Below are 22439 nucleotides of genomic sequence, written 5' to 3'. Positions count from 1 at the left end.
ATTAGAGGAGTCTCCATTTGTGATAGAGTAGGCTGTTAAGCCTTGCTCGTGAGCCTTGCTCGTATCCAGAAATCTCATGGGGCCAGTTGAGAGTATATTTACCCCTCAGTTTTGCCTTTCTGATTGAATAATGCCATGGATAACATTACAGATCATTTTCTGTTGATCTTCGATGCTCGTGGCACTAGAGGTGGATTGTACAATCTCTATCCATCCTACATGGTAGGTGTGGCCAGAGTGTAGATCCGTCAACACCTAAGTGTGGAGGTCGTATATCCAATGATCATTAATGAACAATCCTTCTAGAGTCGACGTGTTAACGGTTTCTTGTGAGGTAGAAGCAATGTTGCTCCCCGTGGTTTTACTTGTCACCAACGGTACTCTAGAGGGAACTTCTGAAGGAGGCAGCTCAACAGGGCCTTCTTGGTAAGAAGTTGGCAGGATATCCACATGGACACTCTTTGGGGGTGTGGGGTCCACGTGTGATGTGAAAGGAGAGTCCACTTCCCCACCCCCTTCGTGTGCTTCATTTGCATCAGGTTCCGAGCGAGTAGCTCTACCTAATGTTTCCATGAAACGGCTAAACATACTAGTACTAGGCTGTGGAGCTTCGGGAGGTGCATGGCCTTCTCTCTCAGTGTTTTGGGTAGGGTATGCTTCCATGATATCTGAGTCGGAGGAGGAATCACTAGCGGCTATTTTAGGGTCTTGGGTGGTGCTACCTTGTGTCCCCGCTGAGGGTCTAGAGCCTATCGTGGATGGGTAATGGGTGTCCGTATGAACAGAGGCACCCTCAATATGCTCGTGTTCTAGCACTCGCCCAGAGCGTAAGTGCATGTGCTTTTGATACCCTAAGGTGTCAAAAAGCTGCTCTAGGAGGCCTTGTGACTAGTTTTTAGCGTGTTTTTTGTTTGTTTTTTTGCTAGATTTTTTAGAGCGTGTCGTGGAATGTACCGTGTGATAGCTCGAAACAAGCGTATCGCTAGGAGGGACGCGCTGTGCTTTACAGCCCACCGTTTGGTTCTATTTTGCTCCAGAAAAGCCCGAAACAGTCTTTTCCTAGCTGGGGAACTAGGCTCCAAATAGCAAGTCTAAAGGTGCAAGTGGGAAGAGAAGGGAGGAGAGTGGAGGACTTGTCCCACATGCTCTCATTCCCTCTTGAGGAGGTAAGGTATATATATAAGAGTGAGTCTAGTATATATCATAGGACTGAGCCCTGGGCTTGGGCTTGGGCTTGGGCTTGGGGAAATGATCCCGATCTAACTTTTATACAAACCAACCCGTCCGGTTTTATAACTCACGTTTTTTATTTTCGAAAATCTAACCTCCCCCTAGCTCACGTTTTTATTTTTCGTTTTTTTTTTTTTTTTTTGAGATATTATTTGGTACGCGTTTTGGTGCGCGTTGACCTCACCTAACTATTTACTGTCCCACCTACCTACTGACCTGCTAATCAGTGGTTCACCTAATTACTAACCTACTTAATTAACTAACTGTGCACCTAACTGTGCACAAACCAGAAAACACAAAAAATACAAAAATTGAAACTTGACAGAACTTTGCAGTGAAAACACGAAAAATGAAAAAAAACGCAAGAAATACTAACTGTGTGACTAATGCTAACTGTGTACAAACAGAAAAACAGAATTTTGCTAACTGTCTAACTAATACTAAATGTACGTAGCAGAAAAACAAAAACTGCAAACTGTGCGCAACAGAAAACCAGAATTAACAACTTGCAGAAAAAATACGCCTTCCTCTCCCTCTTCTTTCCTACTGCAGACCACTCATACAAGAAGCACAAAGTGCCTCTTGGGCATAGTGCAAGGCTATTCCCCGGCAGCGGCGCCAAAAATGTGCGCTCCTTGCCGCACTGTCGAAGCAAGGGACTTGCCGATACACCGTGTGCGAGCCACAAATGGCTCCAAGTACACAACAAGCCTAAACTAGCAAGCTCAAGAGAGCAAAGGGTGTGTCACTCACCGCCTTATGCTCCTGCCGTAGAGGATTCCTCGCCGCGAAGAAGAGGGAGACGCCGCTACGCCGCGCTCAACCGCCTCGCCGCCGTCGTGCCGCCGCAACGCTCGATCGCACACACACACTCTCTCTCTCTCACGCACACACACAAGGAGATGGTGAAGGAGAAGGTGGAGATGGAGCAAGAGCAGCTTCTATTGCACAATGAGAGAATGACTCAATTTTAGGTTTAATTGGCTTTTATGTGAGCTCACCCCATTCACACTTGGGCGCCCATGCTTAGCCAACTAACCCTAGCATGTTCGTGTTAGAGTGCGCCTCTCATCGACGATCACTCTACCTTTCCCTATTGGACCGACAAGCCCGGTGCCTGACTCTACTTAAATAAATAATACAGTTACAGTGTCCGTCGTAGGCGATAGGGTGTCCGTGAGCCACGAGGGTTAACATATAGCGACTGTCATAGTGACGCGTATAGCGACGTCCTCGTATCGATGCTCTTAGCGACGCCGGAGGTTATAAAAAGCTAGTGTATTTTCGTCGCTAAAAGCGTCACAAGAGCACACAACCTCTTGTAGTTCATCTCTTCAAAGCAATCTAATGTTTGCTTATTATGACACTCTTGTGCATATCTTGCAATCAATGCATTCCAAGAGATAAGATTCCACGAAGGCAGCCCATTGAGCACTTGTCGTGGCTTTGAGACAGCACCGCACTTAGCATACATGTCCACTAGATCAACAATGTTGTTCTATAGCAACTCCTGCCTTGCAATCTCATCATGGTAAATACTTGACTTTTGAAAATCGCTTTGAATCTTGATCGGGTGGTTGAAATTCCACCGCACTTGGCATACATGTCCAAAAGAACACTGCCCAACACAATATTATTATATAGCAACTATTGCATTGCAATCTCATCAAGGATTTGTTTCCCCTTGAGAACAACTCCAATTTCTTTCAAGACATAGGCAACAGCACTGCACTTGGCATACATGTCCACAAAAGCCTTGCCCAAATAAGTATGGTTTTGCAACAATCCCTTCCTTATAATCTCGTGATGAATTTGTTTCCCCTTATCTCAGTTTGACCTTTCATGTGCATATCCTGCAATAAGTGCATTCCAGGAGACATCATTTCGAGAAGGCAGCCCCTCAAGCACTTATCATGCCTTTAAAAGAGTGTTGCATTTGGCATAGATGTCCACAAGAGCACCGCCGAGCACAATGTCATTCTTAAGAAACTCCTGTCTTAAAATCATTGCATCTGGAAGAATACCCTCACCATGTGAAAACATCACTTATCTTATGTATGTCAAGTAACTCTTTTGCCTTACCGAGCTCTCCGCATTATGTGTACATGGTGACTAGAGCATCTGACTAGCTTTCAAGCAAGCCTCTGTGCACAAGCGTCAAGATCAGTGTGTATGTTGGTGGATGAAATTGTATAGAGCTTCTCAGAATGATGACATAGCAAATATCCCATAAAACCCAATGCAAGCCTACCCTTTCTATGAGATTTTATGTACATTATCTTCTAGCTTTGCATCGATACATTGATTTGTGGATGCTTTGTATCCCCAATAGAAAAATCATGAATAACAGTACTCGAGTTGTTCCACACATGCCTGATCGTCATGGCTTCGATCTTTTGTGCCTTCTGTCCCATGACCCGTACATCTCCCTACATTGACATCTGTCCATTTGTGGCAAGCATCCAAGAGGGTATGCCAAATTATGGAATAATCAGAAGATGGCATGTCCTAGATCAGTCTTACTGCCTTTTCTAAATGTCCAACCATGCAAGTGTAGCAATAAAACTCTAGACTTGGTGCTCATATTCACAAAAAGTGCTTGACACTTTTCTACTAGACCTCGGTGACTACACACATTAAGCACTGTAACATTAACACTCTGGACTTGGTGCCCATATTCACAAAAAATGCTTGGCACTTTTCTACTAGACCTCCGTGACTACACACATTAAGCACATAAGCACATGTCACTACCCTCGTACTTCATCTCTTCAAATCAGTCAAGTGCTTTGACCGGCTTGTGCATATGTTGCAATCAGTGCACTCCAAGAGGTAACATTCTGAGAATCTAGTACTTGTTGTGCCTTTGAGACAACAATACACTTGGCATACATGTCCACTAGAGCACTGCCCAGTGCAATGTGGTTCTGCAACAAACCCTGCCTTGCAATCTTGTCATGGATTTGTTTCCCCTTGTCATGGATTTGCCTCGTGTCATGCATTTGTTAAAGATCTGGCTTTTGAAAATCGCTTGAATCTTGATAGGGCAAGCTCCAGAGATCTAGATCAGAAAGGAAAAAAGTTGTGAAATTTTTTGCCAAGGCACAATCTCGAGAGGAGATCTAGAGCAGAGTGAGTAGAAATTTATGCAAAAAAGCAGGAGGGTGCCAGCTAAGAAGAGTGTAGATGAAGCTTTAGTGTCTCCATAGCCAAAAAGCTTGAGTTCGACTTCGATCGCAGTGAGAAAAGGAAAGGCCTCCTCAATATATCACACACAGCCATCCTTAAGCTCTTTCAATGGGATCAAGGTTTGCATTGGCATTCACATGCTTGCCGAGAAGTACTTCCAACATCAAGTAGGCATTGTTCTTAAGAGATTCATCACAATGGTGATGTCCATATGGAGGAAAGTATGAAATGTGCTTGGGCTCCATGTGTGCGTCTCGCCTTCATCTCAAAAATGCTATGGCTGTTGATGGTGAAGCTCATTCATCAAGCTCCTTATATTCTTGCACAAGTGCTCTGGTTTCTCCCAGATTTTCAGCCAAGCTCTTCTAGCCCCTCTTTCCCCTGCTAGCTCCTAGGCGCCATGCCTTGTTTTAAACCCTCCAAACCCTGCCCCATTGTGGAAGATTGTGCCTTGCAAAACCCTACCGAGAACAAGGGCTATGGCTTCGCACAAAGAGTTTTGAAGCTTGCAAAAGAAAACAGAGAGCATGCAAAAGCAATTGAGGCACAAGCTTACCCAAGCCAATTCTGGAGTGTGTTGTGTGCAGAAAATTCAAATGAGCATGCGCCGCACATTGTTTTGAAATCTTATTCTCGACCCGCCTCTGTACCTACTGCCTGTTCTCTGTGCTGCCACGCATGCAATCCCCCTTGCCACGCATGCACTTTTGCTACCACCTGAGTTCCATTTTTTTGGCCGAGTTTTGTCGATCAGACGGCCCAGATTCATGTGATTTGACCGCCGCAGTTCCCAGCCCTTGTCCCATGGTGCCTACTTCTCCAGAACCTCGTGGGACTCAGTCAAGAGGATAGCACACTGTGATATAAGACGAGCCGCCTAACGTACAGAAGCTCATGATGTTGTCGTAATCCGCAAAGTGTGAATTATAGTGGGAATTTGTAAAAAAATTCTTGGCTAATACACTTTTCAAGCGTGTTCAAAACATCACACACATTCAATTGTGCACACATACCGTGGGCGTGGCTGTGAAATCTACGTAACCTTGTGGCATATATGGTAGATGGGTCACCGGTGAATAAGGCTTGTCCCAGTTCAACTCATCTATGAATATACACTAGTACTGCTAGCCGTCTTCGACGGCCTCTCTCTCTCCCTCTTTATCGCGTGCAAAGGGGCTTGTTTTTGTTTTGGACTTTGGCCTTCAGGTCGCATATTACGACACGTGTAAAGGGCTCCCCCTTCCGCCATATCTAATATCTATATTAAAAAGACTGACATGCTCATCCACATGGCAACATTTCCCTTATTTTCCCTTTAGAATCTCTACTTTAATGTGTAGATTTAACATGCCCGCAGCCAACGTGGATGCGCATGTTGGATCCCTTTCTATTGACCAACATGGCATGGCGGGCACAGGTTGAATGCTAGCAAGTGTCCCCTCGAGCTGCGGGTAATATGCACCGAGCTTGCGGTACCTACAGTTCAAGGGGTGCTCTCCCCTCAAGTCGAGACCTCAACTATTGCAGCCTCGAGCTGCGGATAAACTCCTAGAGCTGTGGGCACTCTTAAGCTCTGAGCCTCCCACTACGTATCTCGTGCACCTCAGTCCACGCACATCTACCTATATATATAGATATATTGAACGAGCCTTCAACTCCTCGCTATAGCGCAATGCTACATACAGACGAGAGCCTTCATAGGGCGATTGAGCTCCTCGACCTTGCAACTCTCTCTCTCTCTCTCTCTCTCTCTCTCTCTCTCTCTCTCTCTGTGTGTGTGTGTGTGTGTGTGTGTGTGTGTTGCCGGGGCTGCAAGCGCGCTCCTTGCAAAAATTCAGCTCTCACGCGCTCACCCTCTGCCTTATACGTTGCCACATTCTCATGCTCCTCAAATTCGTGTGAAATTGATTTACCTTGGTGTTTCATTCATTTTTTAAAGAGAGATTAGAGGTTGTGGGCATTTTTGCACCCCCTATGGTTCAATCCCCACAGTTATTGGGTGGGTGAGTGTGAGTGGACCCGATCCCGTAAATTAAAAAAACTTACTACTCAAGATTTCTCTCTCTCTCTCTCTCTCTCTCTCTCTCTCTCTCTCTCTCTCTCTCTCTCTCTCTCTCTCTGCGCGACGCAGTAGCCTACCTCCATCGTGCATTTCCCTCCATGTATGTCTGTCAATCAGCGTGAACCCAACTCATGGCCATGATGGATGGACTCCACCTCTCAGTAGACTAGGGATCTTCCACATATTCTAAGTAACTGTCCCACACATTCTCGAATCTCGATGAGATGGGAATCTACTAACATAATATGGCGGAAGGGGGAGCCCTTTACACATGTCACAATCTGCGACCTGAAAGCTAAAGTCCAAAACAAAAACAAGCCCCTTTGTACGCAATAAAGAGGGAGAGAGGGGGAGAGAGAGAGGCCGCTGAAGAGTAGATAGATAGATTCCAATAATGGAATTATGCTGATATATTCCCATAATGCAATGCGCGAGCTTGACCGTATATATGGTGTATGAAAATCCGATTACACGCAAAAAGCCAAGACAAATCCACCCAATCACTACAACATAACCCAAAGTTATCGATGCCCTATATATCGACGCCCGTGCCTTTCCACATCCATATAGATGTTCTTACACTCCGTCGATATGTGCCTCGATAACTGCGTCGATATGCCCGTGGATATTAGCCTAGAAAGGTAAAGTTTTCCATGTGTATATCGACGCAGTTATTGACGGACATATCGACGCTAAAAATTTGGGGGAAAAAAAGGCGAACCCGTGCGAAGGGGCCATTTTCGCCCTCAACGCGCGCGTTCTCATATCTTGACCGAAACCTGCACAGCAGGTATTATGGCACTCTTCCCCCCCCCCCCCCCCCCCCCCCCCCCCCCCCCCCCCCCCCCAACCCCTCTCTCTCTCTCTCTCTCTCCACATCGTGTGTGTGTGTGTAGGAAAGAGAGAGAGAGAGAGAGAGAGAGAGAGAGAGAGAGAGAGAGAGCGGAGTGTGTGTGTGTGTGTGTGTGTGTGTGTGTGTGTGTGTGTGTGTGTGTGTGCGCGCGCGCAGGAAAGAGAGAGAGAGAGAGAGAGAGAGAGAGAGAGAGCGGTGTGTATGTGTGTGTAGGAAAGAGAGAGAGAGAGAGAGAGAGAGAGAGAGAGAGAGAGGTGTGTGTGTGTGTGTGTGTGTGTAGGAAAGAGAGAGAGAGAGAGAGAAAGAGAGAAGTGTGTGTGTGTAGGAAATTAAAGAGAGAGATAGAGAGAGAAAAATGTGCGTAAGAAATTAAAACTAAAGAGAGAGAGAGAGAGAGAATTATGGTTTGCGTAAAAAATTAAAATTGAAGAAGGAAATGAAATGAAATGTTATATTAACTCTTCAAAAGGCCAAAGTGACCTATGAGACCAGAAAGTTACAATGTGGTAGACTGATACAAAGTCAGAATAACAAGATGACAAAATGACAAAATAAAATATTATGGAATCCTAAACTGCTGGGTGTGGACTAAGCAGCGAAAACAGCTAGCTGGGATAGGTAGATCATAGGAGATCCAGCATCTGTCGCGTCGCTGGCGGACCTCATCAATCTCCTCCATGGTCAGTAGTCTGACCGGGCGTTGTGCATGTCGAGCCAAAGTGACCTGGATCGTCTGATGTAGCCTCAGACTTCATTTGACCAGCTCAAAATACATTCGAAGCTCAACTCTCACCTTTACACATGAAAGTCATCTAGGAAGCAACAACAGCGCCGTCGTTGCTCTTAGAGACAAGCTTCCTCCTCAAAAAAGGTTGGATGGGGACATATAACAAGCCGTAGGTCAAACGGATAGAAGAAACGCCCAAAATACAAGCCGTTTTTTAAGTCCGGTTGGGTTTTTCTACAGAAAAACGCAAATGGACTTCAGAAATGGCTTCTACGCCGTAGGTCAAATCCGGTTGCGTTTTTCTATGGAAAAACGCAAACGGACTTCGAAAATGGCCAGACTATCTCGCTCCTCTATCTGAATTCCCTACAATGGCATGGTTGGACAAGACAGTGAGAGCAGCTCGACAGATCGGAGAACCCATATCTCTAGAAGAGGAAGAGCTGGCTATTGGATGTGACTGGAAGTATCATACATACATGGCACTGTGGTCGCATGGAAAGCGTTTCAGAACACAACAAATTGACAGCAGAAGAAACACGTTTGACAATGGGGTAATGGTTAGTTTCATGCAAAAGAGCAGGGCCAGTGCCAGAGACACGAATGAGAGCACTAGCAACCTAGATTACTGTGGTCTGGTGTCAGATATCCTGAAAGTAAGCTTGAGGCGGTTTGAGATGTGTTTGTTGGATGTGAAGTGGTTCAAGGTGATTACTTCTAGTCGCAATGCAACCATACACAGAGATGGAAACAAACTTGTGCAAATAGATTCTACAAAGGTTTGGACAGATGCGAGCGACACATTTGCTCTCCCCGAACATTGCGAGCAAGTGGTCTTTGTACCGGACCCTCGAGAGCGACAATGGTGGTTTGTGGTTCAGGTTGCTCCAAGAAATAAACAAGTATTTGAAGGGCAAGATCTCTTGGAGGAAAGTCAGTCAGACGACGTCCATACTACTATGACATTAGATGAGATGGACGAAGGTATGGCAGAGGAAGCTGACAGATATACGAGGGATGACGCAGACGAGCCAGAATTGACACTTGTAGATGAAGATGCAATAGATGAAAACAATCTGTCAGAACGAGTTGGGACAGAGTTATGTTTGCAATTAGAGATAGACGATGATACGGTGCAAGATCTTATTGATGATGCCTCACTCGTCGAGGCCTAGGCTTGTAAGTGTTTGTGTCAAGACGTTGATTTAAAATTAAGCTTAAAGTTAATTTAAACAACTGTGTTCTGACGCTTTATTTTACTTTCTTTGTGCAGGACTTTAGTATGGCAGACGAGTTTCCAGATCCCGCTTCTATGAGTGCAGATGCATTCGTGGGCTTCGTTACACGAATGACGCCTGCTCAGATGGCAGAGGCTTCTCAGTACTCGGTAGCCAGAGGCACGGGTACTACGCCTCCGGGCTTCACACCCGAGAGTCCGACGCCTAGGGGGAGGGGGGGGACACCTATGGGGGGGGGGGGGGACGCCTATGGGTACGACGCCTGCTTCTCCCATCACGGTCGCTTTGACACCTAGGGGTGGGGCAGAGACGGGTTTGTCCTCATCTCCGCAGCACAGGTGCACTCGCCGATCTCGGCGATCGTCAGGTGGAGGTGGTGGTTGCTGTGGAGGAGGGTCCACAGATGCTTCAACCCCTCCTCGCTCACGATCCCCGTTCTACCCAGGCACACCTCTCGACACATCTTTTGGCACACCTCAAACACCTTGGGGGGCACACGATCCTAGTGTCTCCAAGCTCTATACTGTACGGGAGATAGTTCTGTTGACATGGATAGAGTCGGGACTGAGATGAGACAGCGAATTCGCCAGCTCGCGGAGCTACAGTTTTCGACCAGCATTCTTGTTGGGGTATAAAGCCCAATGTGGTCGCCCAAATAAGTGGGCGGGCCGCCAGGTATGTACACATATTCTTTTGTTAAAACCTAATAAGAACTCACTATGCTCTACACATTACGATAGAGCGAGTTCACCATATCGTCGTGCTCTTCTTCTTGCACTCTCTCTCGCGTCGCACTTCCGCTCGTACTCCTTCAACTGGTATCAGAGCTCAGATCGAGGCTCGGGGCAGCACTGCAGGAGGCTAGAGTCACCAGCTCAGATTGGAGTGAAATTCGATAGGCAAAGACACGGCCCCAAATCTTGTGGGAGATCCCGAAGGGCTTGGTGTGCTCAGAATTTCATTCTGAGGTCATCTCGGTCACCGTTCGGCTTCGACAAAGGTCTGCACAGTCCATTTTCGACTACGTGGTCTCGGCGGGTGCAGATCCGACTCTGCAAATTTGGGGTTTTCGGCCTACGACTGCAGGTGCTGAGGATATCGACACTCCCAGAGTGTTGATTTGTGGCTGTCTACTCATCGAAGGACGGCTCATAGTTCTTGGAGGCGTGTCACATACGACACGGGCGCATCTACACACAGACTGTAGGCGACATCCACTAGTTCATCAGGTAGCTTGTGTTTGCTGCTTGATATTCCAGATTTCATCCTGACATTGCAGGTACTTCCACATGGGATGTATTGTCAAAGATGATGTATGTCTGTTGAGGGTTTGCTGGCTGTAAGTCACGCAGCAAACAACCGCCGCAACGGTTACAACATACAGTGGGAAATTTGTGGATGTATGACTTTGTGGGAAGTCTATGTACTGTCAGATTTACTGCAGCCTTTGTTGAGGGTCGAGTGAGGTTTTATTGAGCTGGGGGATTCTCGAATGTTGAGATCCTTTCGGTGATACAGGTCTTGGAGCGATCCCTCGAGCACCCTTAGATAGGCAGCTAGGATGTATTGACTGTGAGTTAGACAGTTCGGATTGCATCTTTGCTTTACTGCCGTTGAGGCATTATCACAGTCTATGCTTGCAGGACAGTGACAGGACAGTGAGAGACAGTACAGGTGCAGGACAGGTTTACCCGCAGCTTACAGTGTCAGAGAGACAGTGTTTTTTGAGCTGTTTTTTGGTCTGTTTTTTGAGTACACCAGAGCCATTTTACAAAGGAGACTCTGCCAAAATTTATGTAGAATCTGAAGCTTTCTTGGTTCATTTGACAAGTTGATATTGGTTCAGAGGTCAATTTACAGGGGAAACTCTGCCGAATTTTTCCCAGGAAAGTAAACCACTGTGAAGCGTAGCTATGGCTGGATCACAGGACACTGCTCTTTACAATATCAAGAAGCTGGATGGAACCAATTTACCATTGTGGAAGAAGCAGATTTGGCACGTGTTGGTACAAAAGAAGCAGGTAAAACCTATAAAGCTCAAGGGGATAAAACCAGAAGATATGGACGAAGATGAATGGAGCGAAATGGATGAATTGGCACTTTCTACCATTATGCTGACTTTGGCAGAAAGCGTTTACTTCAATGTAGCAGACGAGATGTCGGCTTATCAAGCATGGTTAAAGCTGAGTGATCTTTATGAGAAGCAGAGTGCAGCTTCACAGGTATACTGGCTTAAGAAGCTTGTTGACTTGAAGATGAAAGAAGGGACACCTATGTCCAATCATCTGAATGAATTCAACACAATCTATAGTCAGTTGTCAGCTCAAGGTGTCAAGTTTGATGAACCTGTTAGAGCTATGTTCCTGTTGATCACATTGCCGGAAAGTTGGGACACTTTTCGCACAGCTTTGAGTAATTCTGCACCTCCAGATGGTTTGAACATAGCAGGTGTAGAAGAAAGTCTGCTTACTGAAGAAACCAATAGAAAGACAATGGACAAAGGCAAAGAAACAGCCTTAGTTGTCAGGGGAAGGACCAAAGAAAAGTACAAAGGTGGAAAGAGGAATCAATCTCGTAGCAAGTCCCACAGTGCTAAAGGCAAGAGTGACATAGAATGCTACCATTGTGGCAAGAAGGGTCACATGAAAAGAGACTGCAGAGAATGGAAAGCAGAAAAAGGCAAAGAGAAAGCTGAAGACCATGGTGAGAAGAACAAGTCCTCAGTGAAGATTCAAGAAATAAATGTGACAAACACTGTTGCAGAGGATGACAGTCTAGTGTCAGGAGACATCTACTTCTTGAAGAATACAATGGACTCAGCTCTTCTTACAGCATCTGATGGAAATGCACTGAGTGACTGGATTATAGACTCAGGGGCATCACTTCATGTGTCTCCAAACAAGGAGTGGTTTACCTCTTATGTGACCACTAAAGATCATGTTCGGCTAGGCAATGTGAGATCTTAGGTGTTGGAGATGTTCAATTGAAGTTTCAGAATGGCTCTTCTTTCATGCTGAAGAATGTGAGACATGTTCCCACAATTACAAAGAGCTTGATCAGCACATGTTTACTTGATGATGCTGGCTACGTCACCACTTTTGGACAGAACATGTGGAAGATATCCAAGGGTTCTATGACAGTAGCACATGGAGTAAAGTCTGGAGGACTTTACATGATTTATGTATCAAATGTCTCTAAAAATGTAATCAATGTAACCGAGCAGCCGAACGTTTCTTTGTGGCATAGCCGGTTAGGACATATGTCCAAGAAGGGAATGGAAATCTTGTCTCGTTCTGGTTATTTGCCTGGATTTTCATTTAATGATTTTGAATTCTGTGAACATTGTCTATATGGTAAGCAAACACAAAAGCCACATAAGCATAGAAGTAGTAGAAGAGATACACAGTTGGCACTTGTTCATAGTGATTTGTGTGGACCTATGCCTAACCTATCTCTAGGGGGAGCTTCTTACTTTATGACATTTATAGATGATTACTCGAGGAAAGTATGGGTTTACTTTCTCAAGCACAAGGATGAAGCGTTTAGTGTTTTCAAAACGTTTGTGACACTTGTGGAGAATCAGAGTGGCAAGAAGCTTAAATGCTTACGCACTGACAATGGTGGAGAGTATGTTTCAAAGGCCTTTCAGGACTTTTGTGAGTCAAAAGGTATAAAACGTGAACTTACTGCTCCTTACAATCCTCCTCAAAATGGTGTTGCTGAGAGGATGAATAGGACCATACAAGACAAGGTCAGAAGTATGTTGTCTAATGCACAGCTGCCAAATGGGTTTTGGGCTGAAGCTGTATCAACAGTTGTTCATCTTGTAAATAGATCTCCTAGCAAGGTTTTGCAGAAGGATTCAGTGCCAGAGATGGTATGGTCAGGCAAAATGCCCTCATACAAGCATCTCAGAGTCTTTGGCTGTGAGGCATATACTCACGTTCCAAAGGAATTTAGGAACAAACTTGAGCCAAAGAGTAGAAAGTGCATCTTTCTAGGCTATGGTAATTCTGGTGAGATGGGGTACAGACTTTGGGATCCCGAATCCAGAAAGGTTGTCCGCAGCAATGATGTTCACTTTAATGAATCCAAATATCATTCTAAACCAGAGAGGGTTGAGGAGACTAGAAGAGTTGTCTTCCAAGAAGATGGACCTGCACGTGCAAGACAAAATGTCAGGGCTCAAGAGGAGCAAGGACACGATAGAGTGGAACCACAGGTTGTGGCTGAGCCTGAGCCACCTATTGTGCGTAGATCTGGACGTATCACGCGACCTCCTGATAGGTTTGTTCCATCTATGAACTATGTCATGTTGACTGATTGCAATGAGCCTTCATGTTACAAGGAAGCAGTGAAAATGAAGGACTCCGGGAATTGGCAATTGGCCATGCAGTCAGAGATGACAGCTCTGCATAAAAACAAGACATGGAAGCTAGTTAAATTACCACAGGGCAAAAAGGCTCTACCTTGTAAATGGGTTTACAGGTATAAGATCACCGCTCATGATAGTCAGCCAAAGTACAAAGCAAGGCTTGTTGCCAAGGGCTTTAAGCATGCTGGATTCTGGCCCTAAAGTCTCTGTGCCACTGACTCGCCCTAAAGTTCCTGAGTCACTGACTCGTCATGCTAACACCCATGAAGTTTCTGTGCGAAAATACGTGCTCCCAAAGCCACAGCATGCCACTAGGCAACAGGTAGTGCACATGAAGTAAATGATGAAGTTGATTAGAATCCCCTCCACAAGCATCCATAAGAGACCACAGACCCCAAGACACAGCTGGGGATGCCTTTACTGGCAATGTCAAGAGGCATAGAATAATGGCCGAATCATTTGAATGAATCAAGTCATTCAGTCCTTTCCATTTTGCTTTCAATCCTGTTTAAGCTCCCTCATAATCCTGCTGCCTTCTTGCGGCTTGTCCCTGTCATGGGGAACAGCATTGTCCATACTTCAGCTCCACCGAAGCACCCTCTTCTGCTGCTCCCACCACCAGTCTTGCCAGCAATACAACAACAATACGTGCCTTTTCATTTACCACCATTGTCCCACAAAATAAAAAAGGAAGAAAAGAAACAAAAACAAAAACGGAGAAAAACCCACCACTAACAAAAAGCGCACAAGTTATCAATTTTGCCCAAATGCATTAATTGCGTCACTGTTTTGATCTCTTACATACCTGTTTTGATCTCTTACATACTTGCATCGACCTCAGGAACTTGGTGAAACTAAACTGTAAATAAGTCACCTAAGCTTTTGGCAAAGTCCAACAAGAAACATAGATTTGCTTACATATCAAAATCATTGTTTGACAAAACTGCTAGTGCAAGTATTATGCACCAGCTAACAAAAATAAAATAGTTTCGTTGGATGATCGAACAATCCATAGTCAAGTCGTCTCAGGATTGCAATGCATAGAATTATCTACAAACAACCATAAGACAGAGAAGTAATATAAACATGATTCCATGACAAAATAAAGAAAAACAACAAAGTAAAATAGATGTATTCTACTGAACATAAGTTAAATACCTTGCATAACCTTGTAGATATGTTTCCAATCCACCCACTCTTGTCCATGTTCCTCATCTTCCCATGCTACAAGTGCCCTTTTGTTGTCCATATCCACACTTCTCACAAATGCATTGCTATTCAAATCTTGAGTCTGCCTTGCAAGGACAAAGTCACCCTCCTCAATCCATTGCGAGATACACCCCACCTCTCCTGGACATACTAATCTCGAGCGAACTTTGGAGCCGCTAGTTTCATAAAGTATCTCTTCTTCATCCAACCTTGAACTAAGCCAAAAAAACTTGCATTGCAAACAATCAATAGGCAAAACTATGAGAGAACAGTTTGTCTTCAAGCTTTTGCGGATAAGACACATTCCAGAGATCCCATCGAGTGTCTCAAGGTTGTCTAGTAATCTGTTCACCATGATAAAGACATTCACTTCCCCTTCTTGTTCATGAGCAAATATTTTCTTTAAACATCCCCTGAAAATGTTGGGCACTTGGATGACCACAAACTCCCCCACAGTGTACTTCACATTATTCATAAACACCTTGTGGTAAAATTATGCATTTGCGTGGATTTCATCCAAGGTAAACGCATAACCATCTCTGCTCAACCAAAACTCTATCATCCCATTTTTCTCTAATATGCCGAGGTCCATTGGCTTTGGTCTCTTTGATCCCACAAGAACTCCTTTCTTCTTAATCATGCTCTGACATGGGCATGACACCAATCGAAGACAAGCATTCCAAATATTTTTGGCCTTCTTCTCAGAAGATGTATGAAAAGCAAATTTTTCATGTATCGGGAAACATTTATCTTTTGATCCATGAACGAAACTTTCAGGCAAGATCAAGCATGAATGTATAAGAACCATATCTCTTTCACAACTTGTGAGACCATCCTTCTCTACATCGAGTTGTTTGTGTATTTCAGTACACAAAACTCGACTATGATACTTGCTGTAAGATATCTCATTAGACTTGTTGTTGGTGTGAATGCTCAAATAATTGGAAACATTTCTCTCATGCGAAAAACACCATGTGCCATCATGAGATCCATGTCGATAAACATCATCTAGGATCTCTCCGTTACCTTCAAGTAAAAACAAAACATTTTTAGGAATAGGAATAGAAATTCTTTTATCTTAACCAAAACGAATTACTTTTTCACTTAACCATACCTGCCACGTGTTCAAGAGGAGAAGAGTTGGCACCATAATACTCCTCAGAAAGAATACGCCATGATAAGAATAAGGAGCGACAAACATCAATGTATTCTTGGGTCCAACCCTTTTGCCGGCTACAATCAAAAAATATGTGGGCGATGTCAATTAAAAGTATCCCAAGTTGTTTATCCTCTTCACTAATACCATCGACCACATTGAGGACATGCGGTAGGCACCATTGAATAAATTTTTGACATTCCTCTGCCTTGAACATTTTGAATTGCGTAGTAGCATGTTTTGGCCATCTATCTGCATTCAAAATAGGCTTTGGAATAGAATTGGTAACTTCTTTGACGGCAAGATCAATCTTCTTTTTAGTTTGAGTAGAAGCTGATGACATCAATCTCTTTATGTATTTTTGAAAGAGATTTAAGGGTAGCACATGCATTACATCATATGCAAGGTCTTTAGAGATATCGAATCCATAAAGATGATAGAGTTTCCACAGCACAGATTCACCTACTAAACCTGCATCTCTTAAAGTCTCTTCCATCTTCTCCTTTGTTGTACATCGTTTTGACATTTTAATACTTTCCCACAAGTCATCTACATGTCGTCGCTCAGGTGGATATCTGCCTTGATATCTATTGTTTGAATAGACATAGCAATGTGTGCCATTACTATCTCGCTGAAACTCTAATGTTGCCTTGTCTCGCCTACAAAAGGCCATTCTGCCATCTTTTACTTGACCAAGTTTACACTGAGCAGGGTGGTCACCCGCGCACACCATCAACATGCATCTTAATCTTGTTGTTCCCTCTTGAAGGTCATCACAAATGGCCGTATTGGGCATAGCATAGTCAACATCAAAGCCATTCAAGAAAGCTGTTTCAAGCTCATCCATTAATGGTTGAAGAAAAGATGAAAACACGTCGCCATGCTTTCTTTTAAGCTGCTCATTAGACAAGGGCAAGAAAAGAACAGGTATAGATCCAACTATTGACTTCTTGCCACCATTTAAAACAACAATTTCCACAACAGCGCTATCCTTTTGTGTTGTTGATGCAGCTTGAAATCCATCCCAATGAAGAAGAAGAGCCAAATTTCTTGGATCTCCCTATAACACAAGCTTCTATTAGCATAGAGTAAAGCATATGTCTGAGAATCAAGAAAGAGGAAAGGATTACCTTGACCCAATTCCTTCTCGCACATAGTTGTTTTGCACACTTTGAGCACCTAAAAGTATACTCTTCTTGGTCAGCGATGCATCCTCTCTGCAAGGACTTGCACATTAGCTCCTTTGGAAAAGCTCTATGTGCTCGCATACACCTAGGATTATCACATAGTACAGGTGCTTCCCACTCCTTGTCCGGATTCCAAAAATCTTGGTAGATTCTTGTCTTCTCTCCATCCCAAAACTCATCTATAAACTCTGGATGTTCATGACTAGCTTTGCCTAGCCATCTTTCTCTTGCTCTCCACATGGCAAGAAAATCCCAACATATTGCTTCGCTCTTACATAAGAGTCTTAGCTCGCTTATCAAAGAGACAAAGTGAAAAGACATTATGTCCTTTCTACCTCTGCTACACAAAGGACATCTTTCACAGCATATGTTACAATCTCTTAGAAGAATCATATTTGGGCAATGACACTTTAGTGCATCTTTGTGGTCATGCTCATCCTCCAAGCTTGGTTTCATTAAGTGGGGAGGGTGTGAGTTGGCCTCATCTCCAAGACATAACTTCCACTCTTCAAGTGGAACCATCCCCATATCTTTGTAAAGCTTGATTATGTCCGACCACTTGCATGGGACTTGTGTGTCGTTAAGTTTCCCATCCCAATCCATCGACTTTTGCATCAAGAGAGAAGCCAGAGGCTTCTTTTGCGTTTCAGATGTGGAGCGCTTTCCCTTTGATGTACCTATTCCTTCAAATAGGTGTCTGAGGAGTTTATCTTGCAGATCCACAGAAGCATGGTGCTCATCACAAATAGATTGAAATCCTATTATTGAATTCAATATTTCATCATTTAAATCTCGATCAATTGCTTCATCCATAAGACCTGATAAGATACACACATGGGGATTTTAATACTTAATGTATTATCTAGCAATACTTCCTTCATAACACTACAACAAAAAAGGGGGTTATCGATGTATATAGCGACGCTTAACGTCGTTATACGCGTCGATACACGCGTCCCTGTGAAACTGTCGCAAAGAGCGTCGATATACGCGTGGAAAGGCTTTCTTAGCGACGCGTATATCGACACTGGTATAGACGGGTATAGCAACGCGTATATCGACGACCATAACAATTAAAAAAAATTCTTGGTACAGGGCAGGTAGCCTGGCCTGTGCCTTATGAAAAGATGGACACAGGCACCACAGCCAGACTTCCTGCCCTCTGCCCAAGAAAGCGAGCAGCACCAAAATCAACCGTGCTCCCGGAGAAATTTCGGCAGAGTTCCCTTCGTTTTTACATAAACTTTTCAAAAAAAATATACCATGTATACGCCTCCTACATGCTATCCATGTTGTTTTAATATATATACTCCTCACAATGTAAACTACCTCACATTCTCTAGTCTTGCCCAATCTCCGTACACCTCGGTCCAGAGGTGTACGGAGATTAGGACCACCGATTCAAAATCTCGTCTTTATTGGTCAAATCCTATATGGGTAGACACATACGTGCACTCCCACGTGTACATGGCAATGCATGTAGCGGGTAAAACCCCTTTGCCTCTTTTAGTTCCATAGTTTCTTCAACATCCTACGGCTACCTACGGCTTGTGTAGTTGACGTTAATTCAAACCCATTGACCTACGGCTTACCATACACGCTCTTGACATTGCTTTAAGAGTACTTAATGAACTACGGATGGTTTCGGTATGGATAGAAGCCATTTCCGAAGTCCGTTTGCGTTTTTCCGTAGAAAAACGCAACCGGATTTGACTTACAGCTTGTGTATTTGGCGTTTCTTCTATCCGTTTGACCTACGGCTTGCCATACGCACTCTTGACATTACCTAAAGACTACCTAATCGTCTACGGATGGTTTCAGAAGGCATAGAAGCCATTTCCGAAGTCCGTTTGCGTTTTTCCGTAGAAAAACGCAACCGGATTTGACCTACGGCTTGTGTATTTGACGTTTCTTCTATCCGTTTGACCTACGGCTTGCCTTACGCGCTCTTGACATTGCTTAAAGACTACCTAATCGTCTACGGATGGTTTCAGTAGGCATAGAAGCCATTTCCGAAGTTCGTTTGCGTTTTTCCGTAGAAAAACGCAATTGGATTTGACCTACGGCTTGTGTATTTGGCGTTGCTTCTATCCGTTTGACCTACGGGTTGCCATACGCGTTCTTGACATTACCTAAAGACTACCTAATCGTCTACGGATGGTTTCAGAAGGCATAGAAGCCATTTCCGAAGTCCGTTTGCATTTTTCCGTAGAAAAACGCAACCAGATTTGACCTACGGCTTGTGTATTTGGCGTTTCTTCTATCCGTTTGACCTACGGCTTGCCATACGCGCTATTGACATTGCCTAAAGACTACCTAATCGTCTACGGATGGTTTCAGTAGGCATAGGAGCCATTTCCGAAGTCCGTTTGCGTTTTTCCGTAGAAAAACGCAACCGGATTTGACCTACGGCTTGTGTATTTGACGTTTCTTCTATCTGTTTGACCTACGGCTTGCCATACGCGCTCTATCCATTACCGATGTTAGTAATTCTACACCCGCTAATGATACCTACACGTTCATGATGTAGTCGACAATTTTCTTTTTGAGGAGATTAGACCAAAGTTTCTAGATTAAGGCATGCAAGATTTAGCCCATACTATTGACTGCGGTAGAAAAGAGTTCAGGGGGAAGTCCCAAGATCGCAACAAATGTTTATAAAGTAAGCTTTGAGATAAGGAGACATTGAATGATTTCACTAAAAGAGGCTACCTGACCATCTAGCAAGTTTGGTTCCATTTAATGATGAGATTTTTAGTTAGGGGCTCTTAAGAAAAAATGGTGTGCTTTGTCAAGCTTTGGTCAATATGTATGCCAAATGTGATGTATTTTTGAAATCACAGAGTTCTTAATGAGCTTCCTATACCCGACATGCAGTCTCTTGGAATGCATTGATTATAGATATGCCCAACATGGTCAGGAGGAGAAGGCCCTAGACTATTTTGAACGAATGTGGAGTAAGGAATTCCCTCCAAATTTTGTCTCTTGGAATGTACTCATAGGAGGGGATGCCCAACAAGGGCTGGTGGCCAAGGAAGCTCTGGACTGTTTTTGATGCATGCAACTAGAGGGCATCTCCCCAGTTATTGCCTCTTTCATTAATGTGCTCGATGCATGCACTCATTCAGTCCTGGTCAATGTGGGCCAATTGTATTTTGATAACACGAGGAAAAAATATCACATTGTACCAAATGAAGAGCACTACACTTGCATGGTTGATCTTTTTGGACAAGAAAGGCCTTTCTATGAAGCTATGAGAGTAATTATGATGATGCCATCATCTGAACATCCTCTAGTTTGGTCTACCCTTCTAGGTGCTTGTCAGAAATGGAAAAATGCAAAGCTTGGGTTTGAGCGTGAAGCACAACTAGATGAAAGTGATACGGAAGCATTATGTCTTAATGAGTAATATTTGTGCATCTACTGGCATGCACGAGGTAGCAAAAACATATTTACGTCGAAAATGGCTAGTCTCGATCTGGAGCTAATGTGAGATGTGTGTATCTGTCCAATAGCGCATCTTATCCTGGTATTTAGCTGAATCAGATCCTGACGTATGAGTCTGGTGATCTCTGTCCATGTGAGAGACAGGGAGGGTGCATCCAAGGAGTATTGAAGCAGAGGTAATCTATCCATGTTGAGACCATGCGACTGAAACCATGCTGTCATTTGTCCATAGCAACATGTTGTATCGCCTTGTAGAGCTAGTTGTCGAGATGACTCCAGGGCAAGCCGAGCATATCTGTCCCTGGGGAGATCCCATAGACCGTGCATAGATCTTGGGTTATGTTGTAGTGTATATAATAGCTCACACCCAAGATAGAGACTTGGTCGACTAACCAACTGATATCACATATCATAATCAGGCTGTAAGGTTCCAACTTACGAGTTATGGCATAGGCGTAGGCAAAATAAGTAAGACTCTATATTTCAAACTTTCTACGACGAGTAAGATATCTAATATCATTTCTATCCATTGATGCATCAACAAACTCAACTTAACAAACTCAACTTTTACTATAGACCAACGGCCAAAGATAAACAAGCGTACATCTATTCCTTATATTAAAGACAAGATAATCAGCTTTAAAATTTGCTTAACAATTATACGTTTAATGCGTGCTCTCATAAGCATCAGATACTCACACATTGATTCATAATAAACAAAGAAATTGATCAAAAAGGCGAGGTCCGAAGCAATTATGGTAGGGTATTTCTTATTACAGGCATGAATTTCGAAAAAAAACTGACCAACATAGGGTGTCGATGTCTACTCCAAGATTTGAACAAATATTTTCATTCGCAAAATAATACAAGGCAACAAAAAATCACACAATCGTCACCCACAGATACACTAGCTATTACGAAATGGAGTCAGTCTTGCATACCGGTGGGAAAGTGATACTCCTCGCTTTGCTTTGAGAAATTTCGGACCTGCACGTGTTGCAAACTGTGTGCTCCTCCTTTTTACCATAGTGACATCTCTCTCTCTCTCTCTCTCTCTCTCTCTCTCTCTCTCTCTCTCTCTCTCTCTCGCGCGCGCGCACGTGCGCGCGCGCGCACACACACACTCCCCAAGTACAGACAAAGCTCCAGAGATGATCAAACCTTGATTTCCTTCCTCCAGCCTTCCCTCCTCTCTGGCGTTCGTTTTTCCCTCTGTCTCTCGTTCGATGTCTCCTTCTGTCTCTCGTTCGACGTTCCCCGCCTCTGTCGACGTTCTGTTCTTTGTTTTTTATGTTGAACGCCTGAGAAATTGCAAAGCTACGAAAACGTGTATCCCTCTTGGATTAAAAAATATTTCCAAACCATAATCTACACATCGTATTGACCCCAGGCAGTATTCGAAAGAGTATATTGCCTCAGGCTGAGGCTCAAGTCCACGAAAAAAAGCTATGTTTAGTGTATAAAATTTCGAAGGTCAAGTCCATCGTAACATCAAGATATATCCTCAATTATGTTATAGTATTATCAAACGTGATTACTTTAGCCACATATTCTCTAGCCATATTGCATATTACAAACTCATACTAAAGTACACCACACCTTGCATACATGTCGATCTCTATCATCGAATCGAATTGAACTTCTTAAGTGGATGTCCTTTTGAAGAGCTAGGGATTTTATCATCTGGCATACATGTTGACAAGGTCATTGCCAAGCACGATGTTATCTTTCAACGGCCCCGCTGACTAACAGTACGATCATGAATT

General features: G+C 43.9%; 1 protein-coding gene across 1 annotated transcript in view; it reads right to left on the bottom strand.

The window, feature by feature from the left end:
- Nucleotides 1-21945, bottom strand: part of LOC147442321 (uncharacterized) — a 42653-nt gene extending 20708 nt beyond the window's left edge. Inside the window, exons 1-2 of the mRNA XM_086528541.1 lie at nucleotides 21835-21945; nucleotides 21615-21660 (exon numbers count right to left, since the gene is read on the bottom strand). The gene's annotated coding sequence lies outside the window, so the exon portion shown is untranslated. The remainder of the gene's footprint in view (nucleotides 1-21614; nucleotides 21661-21834) is intronic.
- Between the last annotated feature and the right edge of the window lie 494 nt (nucleotides 21946-22439).

The sequence above is a fragment of the Adiantum capillus-veneris genome, chromosome 14, assembly GCF_014529385.1.
Source record: "Adiantum capillus-veneris isolate H3 chromosome 14, ASM1452938v2, whole genome shotgun sequence".
NCBI lineage: Eukaryota > Viridiplantae > Streptophyta > Polypodiopsida > Polypodiales > Pteridaceae > Adiantum > Adiantum capillus-veneris.
The sequence above is the reverse complement of the archived record's forward strand: the minus strand, read 5'-3'. Positions and strand labels throughout refer to the sequence as shown.